The sequence below is a fragment of the Musca vetustissima genome, unplaced genomic scaffold (genome assembly GCF_032173495.1).
Source record: "Musca vetustissima isolate MV318-11 ecotype Yass unplaced genomic scaffold, APGP_CSIRO_Mvet_v1 utg19773, whole genome shotgun sequence".
NCBI classification, from domain to species: domain Eukaryota; kingdom Metazoa; phylum Arthropoda; class Insecta; order Diptera; family Muscidae; genus Musca; species Musca vetustissima.
The window spans coordinates 229468-237520 of record NW_026879628.1 but is presented as its reverse complement, the minus strand read 5'-3'; positions in this window follow the sequence as shown (position 1 = coordinate 237520).

Sequence of the window (8053 nt, the reverse complement as noted above, 5' to 3'; positions counted from 1 at the left end):
TTCTTCAATAATACGTAAAAAAATTAAATATGTCAGAATTATATATTCGTGTATTTTTATGATTCGAATATAATCGTCATTCATGTGTCAAACATAAGGAAATCAGCTGCTTTTATATATGTCACAGGGAAATAAATTGTTGGGAAAAATAATTCAAACAAAATTCGTGTAAAGGGACCGATGTAACACTCAATCGCTTTCCTTCTTTGTTGTAAATCCTCCGCTATTTTACTTCAGCTGTATTTTAATTTCAGACAGTTATATATGCCCCACTTTCAAAGAATAAATAACTAAAAAAACTACAAAAATACCGGTATATTGCCTTTTTCCTCTTCCTACAAAATTTTATTCTAAAATCTTCCATATGTAAACTTACATTTACATTTCTGACAGTAGGTAAACAACCTTGTCTTGGGAAGTAGTTCAAGCTTTTTAAATATTACAAATTAAATTATAAATAGAAAAAAAAAACTAAAGAATGTAATTTTGTTTTTACAATTTGTAATTATTTCCGAAAAAATACCTGTTTTCCACTCTACTTTTGTCGTTTTTTTAGTAAAAAACGACGAAGCGAAAAATATGAATGGAGGAAGAAAGAGCAAAGCGAATAACAAATGAGTAAATTAAACTTGAAAAAAATCAGTTTTGTCACCATTTATTTATTTGTTTTTAGATGGAATCATTGCGCATTGGTTTCATTTTGTATTTTGATTTCATTTAATTACAATTTTTTGTTGTTGTTATTGTTTTGGCTAGAAGAAAAATCAGAGCAAAGTGTATTCTATAAATGTCATTGAACGTTAAAGTATAAGTCAGCAGAACGGCCGGCCTAGTAGTAGTGGTGGTGGTGGTAGAATAACTGACAACATTCATCGCCGACGCCGTCATCATCGCCAACGCCAAAAATGCCGCCGCCGTCGACATCACTCACTCAAGTTAACATGTGTGTTGTGTTGTTGTTTTTGTTAATATTATTATAGTCAAGAGAAATAAATATGAAAAAAGGCACGAAGAAAAACACTTGAAAATGTTATTTACTATTGAATAAGAACAAGAAAACCAGCAACTGCAACAACAACAACAAGAAAACAACATACGTGCATCGAGCTGTAAAATAATTTCATTTATTGTCTGCATGAAAACAAACAGTAAGTAGTAAGCGCAACCCGCTCATGATGCACATGCAACGGCCACAAAACGAAACAACAAAAAAGGGGTACATGGCAAATAAACATTGACCACTTTTTTGTCTAGCTGTAACACGAGAAGTTCTAGTTTAATGACCCCAGAAAAGCACAGTTTTTTATTCAATTCACCCCGTATGTTGTTCAATAATAATAAAATAGATAAAAGTAAACCCCGAATGCTAATAAGGTCACAAATAACCTATTAATACACAGAGTATCTAAAAGAAAAGGTCAATAATTTGACATAGACTTCGAGAAGGAATTGATAAAATATTCCCCTCTCTCACGTGATAATGTAATGTGTAACGAAAACAACAACTGACATTTTTATGATGGCAACCGCCACCATCATCATCAACGTAACGTAGGCGTAACGTATTGCAGTACTCACACACATACAGGCTGCATATAATGTTCTAACGCAAAGGGAATAAATAATTGTATTTTTAATGGAATTGTATGCTTTGTAATTAAATGTCATTCAACAAATTGAGTGAGGATATTATCATTGTTGCCTATCAAAATCTGCCTGTCCTGTACGCACTTGTTTTACAGTAGCAGTTATAAAGAAAGAGCTACCGCGTCGAGAAATTTTCAAATTATTTACACGTTTCACCTAACCTAAAAAAAAGAAAAAAAGAAAAAAAGAAAAAAAAAAACAAACAAAATAAAACAAAACTTTGACAATCATATGAAAGTTGAGATTACTGTAATATGTTTTTAGTTTTTAAGTGGTTGATAGAAAAGGTTGTCGGGCGGGATCAATAATTTATTCAAAATAGTCATGTAGGGATCGAACATGTGTGTCAGAAATATGCTGGTTTATCTGTTAGAGACATGACAGTTGGATTCGTGTATTACTTGTCAAAAACAACAAACTGTTCTTTTTTGTGACGTGGGTGTCCCGACAATGGTTGAATTAATTATATCATTGGTTTTGTTATTGACAAAATATAGAAGAATATCGGAGTCATTTGGGAGTTATGTTGTCGTTCCCTTTTCTTATGTTATAGTACGTTTATATTGTACTTGATTTCGTTACCCCATTGGGTTTATATTTTCAATTCCTTTGAATACATGCCAAACAAATCCACATAGAGGTCAACCCGATAAAAAGTTCTGATGTAAATATCGTTTTGTTCTTCCACTTCAAAGTCCTACAATCGATGCACAGGCAATCGTTCATACATCCTCGTATATTTTGTTAAAAATCAAGTTAATTTAGGCTACGTTTAGACTATTAAATCCACTCGATCTCAAACGTCAATTCCATTACGTCAATTCCGTCACGTTAATCCAGTGGGCATTTGAGATAAAGTGGATTTCAGAAATCTAAACGTACCTTTAGTGTACTCAAATTACCAATTGCCGGAATTGGGTTTGGAATCGGCGATTTTCCAAAATCAGCTCCACATTTCCAATTGGATACGTTGAATCAAGTCTAAATCCGCATGATAAGTGACACATGTTGCAATTGTGACAATGTTTATCACACTTCAGAGTTTTCAGTATTTGGAAGGACACAACTAATTTACGCAGTCATTTCTTTCGTCAGTAATGTTGTATTTTCTAGTTCATTAAGAAGATTTCTCTTTTTAGAGTTCAGCTCTCATGGAACTCACTAAACGATTATAAGCTATTTAGTTCGTGAAAGTAGGTGTATATGAATGTGAACAAAAAACAATATCAACACACAATGAAAATACAATTTCTTTAGAGGAAATATGCATTTTATTCCTTAAGCATGTTCTGTAATAGATTGAGCAAATTTTTTTGTTCGAACATTGTAATAGGACAGCAGATAAATAACAAATGAACGACTTTGACCGAACTAGTTCACTTGCTCTTTTAACTGAATCGTTCATCTGAACTAGTTCGTTTGCGGGCTATACATCTTAACTCTTCAGCCAATTTGTAGTTGAGATTTTGTGGGTGATTTTATTTTTCTTATCAAGAAGGTAAATATTGATTTTCATGTTTTCCTCAAATTATAACTGAATTTTCAACATAACATTATGTTTAGATTACAGAGCTATTAAGAACTAACATGGGCTTATAACTTTCATTGGAAAAATATTTTCAGATAAGCTAGGAGCAATATTTAGAAAGAACTCACTCTTTTAGAAATATACATACATTTATCTTAATTTTAAATTATGTTTATGTTTTCAATTCCACTGAATTGTGCAAGACAAAAAAAAAATCGATAAAAAAAACTATTGGAATGTGTTGACAGTTTTGTTTCACAAAAAAAAAACATTAACACAAACATTAAATGTGTGTGTTGAGGGAATGCTGATAAAAATAAGATATGGAGGTCATTTTCAAAAACGTCATAACGACGCATCACTCAAATGTGAAAGTAACAAAAACAAAAAATGTACCACCTTAATTTAGATCATGCAGCAAAAAAGAAATATGGCAACTTTGACATTGTTTTAACAAAACTTATTGGAAACAACACACCGGCCACCAAACGGTATATTTAACGCTACGTTACGTTTAATGTGCGACTAATTTGAGAATGATGGCGTTGAAATGCCAAACACTGACTGTTGTTTGGGGGACTCTCTCGCATACTGCTGTTCATTTGACAGCTACAACAAATCAAATGTTGTTTAGATTTTGTATGGTTAAGATTGATATTGTCACACGCCGATACACAAACACACACACGCGGGAACACACGTTTGTCAAACATTAGAGAAAACAGCTGATTTTTGGTTCAATAGATAATTTGATGAATTGTTATCATTTTTTTTTAAGAATTAAGGATGTTATAAATTGAACAGCGAGTCATTTATTTCGGGTTTTTATTTTTTTAGAATTTATGTTCACTTTTTTATTAATTTATTTATTTTTGATTTTATTTTAATGACATTCCCCCACACACACAATATTTTTCTTTTCTGTTTTTACTTGCAATGGCTCATTAAAAAAAGAAGAAGAGCAGAAGGAGGGTGGACAAACAGAAATCCAATAAAACAAATATTTTAAATTGTATTGTGTTTTTTTCTTCATAAAGTTTGCTGTTGCTGAACTGCTGGTGTGTGCTTGACGTACCTATGTGTGTCCGTCCGTCTATCACACACCACAAACCGTTTTTGAACACCGCCACAGTTTTTTTCTTTTTTCTGTGTTGTTTTTAAATCGATTAGATTTCTTTCTCTTCGTTTGCTTTTTTGACGTTCACGACAAGAAATCGAATCAAGTGGCGGATTGATGATGATGGTGGAGAAGAAGAGCCGCCAGTAAAAATATCGGAATAATAGTTGTTTTTCTTAAATGAAACACAAAGCTAGTGGTTGTAAGCTCCACTGCACTGCTGCATGTGCTATCAATCAAAATTTTCTTCAAATTCTCCTTTGAATCCACCTTTTATTTCTTAACTAAATTTAATAAAAATTTCCTTATGATTTTTTTTAATATCTTTTTGTCCGCCATTGTTGTATGCAAAGGGATTACATTTTTTATATTCCGATTGGAAGTGATTTTTTGGGCTGTTTGTTTGCTTGGCTCCACCACCAAAAGATAACGAAGAAGAAGAAGAATTGTCGTGTCAGCCAGTTTTTGTTTCGATTTGTTTGCTTCTTTATTTTTCAAAACTGAGGAGTGCAACGAGTAACGTCGTTTATCAGAACAGAGTTGACCGAGTGGCGGCTCACTTGGGGAGCACAACACAGCACCACATTGGCAAAGATAAATTTCAAGAACTTGGCCGTCTCTGATTCTTGATTACATACAACAGCAACAACAACAAGAACAACAGAGCAACAAATGTTTGTTGTTGGTGGTGCGTCAGAATGTATCTACTAGTATGCTGGCAATGTGATGATGAGTGAGCCAGCACATTAATGATGACGTCTACCGACCGAATTGATTATTAGTGGTTTGGATAACCAACAGCGTTTTTCGTTTTCTTTTTTTTTAATTTATTATTTTAGCAAATAATAAAAATTCTTTAAACAATTATATCACAGATGATTTGCATAAACATTTTTATTTGTATTTTTATTTATACGCCGACTGAGTGAGTGTGTGTTTGCTTTTGGTACGATTACAGAGCACAGCATCCAAAGAACCTTCATTTATTCAATAAAGAAGTTGTTTTTTGTTTAACAGCTGTCTTATCTTCTAATTGGAGAAGAAGAGAGTAAATGAGATGACACATTGTACTGTTATAGAATATTTTCTCTGCTGCTGCTCTTATCCCACTCTCGTACTGCTCTCCCCAGTATGGTAAAAGAAATAGCGGATAGGTATAATTGACGCCGTTGTAGCCGCCGCTGCCTCAGTCGTTCGTTTGTTGTTGCAGTTGTTAGGAGAATTTTTCTGGTTGGGGGGTTGTATTAATCGGCATTGGAGTGGCGGTCGCCGCCGATGATTTTTGTGTTTCTTTTACTTTTTGTTCATTTCATTTGTTGTTGTTGCGGTCGATTCGCTTTGCACCTTCTAATATTTTATTTTCTTCTCAGATTGTTTTGTTGTTGCTGTTGTTGTTTTTATTCAAACGAAAATTGTTTTTGTTGTTGTTATTATTTTGTGTATACAAGCAGCAGCAATAAACGACTCATTCTTGGAGCTAATACCAGATTATGCCAAATATGAGCATGTTCATTCACAATGTTTGTCTTCATCAACTGGGCTGTTGTTGTTGTTTTTGCTTTTTTTGGAGCCAACAGCATAATGACGTTTGTAACGACACAACGGATACGTAATATGAACAAATTCACAATGGATAATATGGGGAGGCCCCCTTTTGGACAATTATTATTATTTATTAAATGGGTGGGCAATTGGCTCACTGATACTTTAAATACCAGGTTCTTAATTATTTAATTATTGCATTAATTTAATTTTTTTTTGTATTTTTTCTTCTTTATTATAGAAACCCCAAATAAAGAATCCAATAATTTTTATTTTTTTTGGAAGAAAAATTTGATACACACTCACGCACATTCTCCAAGTAAAAATATAATAAAAATCAAGGAGAAATCGAAAAAAATGCGGAGACAAAATTAAAAGCGATAATGTTTGATGACGATGACGACGACGGTGTATTTAGCAAAGACACGACCAACCGCGACCAAACGACCGACCGGTAAGAAGAAAAAAATGATTTTTTTCTTTTTGAAACGAAGGCAACGATGTTTGAGCACTTTGATAGGTTGTTATTGTTGTACCTTTTTTTTTGTTTTATCTAGATACTATTTTAAGGCCGGTTTCTTTTTATAGATTCATTTTCTCAACGAAGTATTCCGAATTCTTGACATTTTTTCTTTGGTTTGGCTTTTTTGAAAAAATATACTTTGGAATTTTAGAACCTTTTGCTTTCCTAAAAAACGCGACACACTCACGCGCGTTTCTTTCTATACATTTTTTCTTTCGTCTCACATTATACAACTCCATATCATCAAATTATTTAAAACAGAAAAAAAAACATACAAATCATTTGTGAAACGTACCACAATCATATAAGAAGATTTAAAAAAAATCATATTCAGAATTGAACAAACAAAAAAAGGTTCGATTTGTTGTCGTCGTTCACACACAATCCCAAAGTATTTAACAAAAAAATAAATAATAGTTGGTATTGTATATTTGTCGATATTTTATTTTTTGTAGTTTTTCTTTTAATTTTTATTTTCTACTTTTTTCGAAGAAGAGACACACATTACACAGACAACCATTAATGAGTGTAGCAAACGAAGCACTGAATGTCCAAATACCGGGAGAAAAGCCAACAAGTTAAAAAAGAAATCCCATCGTACACGACAAAACAACAACACCAAAAGCGGTACAAATAACATGTGAGTGAGAGTCGGTTGGTTGGATAATATTCTCTGCTCTCTGTGGCCACCTTTTCTTTTGTACCCTTGTGTGAGCAAGGCAGAGCATGAGAGAGAGAGTGAAAATGTGTGGAGAACAGTGATAAAACAAATCAACAAATCCCCCCAACCAAATAACACAAACAACAATTATACACGCACACAATTTTCGTTGTTGGAGAAACACGATGTTGGGAGAAAATCCCCAAAAGAGCGCAACCCCACACCAAGAGTGAGTGAGAGACGATACAACAAAGAGCCACAGTGAGTAAATGTTACAATTTGTGTGAATGGTAAAACGACCAAACTATTTAATTTATAAAATTCACGTTAAAGAAATCATTTTTAATTTTTAAATAGAGTAGATATGTGTATATGGGAAATTACGGTACTTTCTTTTAATTTTTGAACAAATTACAACACGTTTAGATTACCTACAAATTTAATCAAGAAATCTTATTAGTCCGCAGAAATTGGAATTACCAGAACCAAACTAAGAAAAAAATGTTCTTATTTCTTCTTTTCGTCTGTTGTCCCACATGTGTTACTAACAAATGTGGAAGTTCTGCTTTTTTGGTTTTCATTTAGTCCCCCACACACATTTCATTTTTTTTCGAAATAGTTGTTGTATTGTGTAGTTGTAGTATTGTGACTGACTCTTGGGACAATCTTAATGAGAATCACACAATTGAATTATACAGTATATGGCTGAAATATTAGGATTGGTTGGTTTGGTGTTGATTAAAAAAAATTGGTGCAAGTTTAGAGGTGGTGAAATGAGAACCAAGTTGGATAATTTTTTTCTTCATCACACCAGAAATCAGAAATCATAACACCAGAAATTAAAAACTAAACATCTATGGCCAATTTGCCCTTCTAGGTTTTTAATATATCCGTCAATGGCTTTCATTTCCATTTCCAACCCAAAATACAAATTTTTGGCGAAGCTGGTTGAAAAACGTGTCAAAAATTCCGAATATTGGGGATATCGTTGTATGGGGGCTACCCGGAAAATTAAGTCAATATTAATAATTTTTA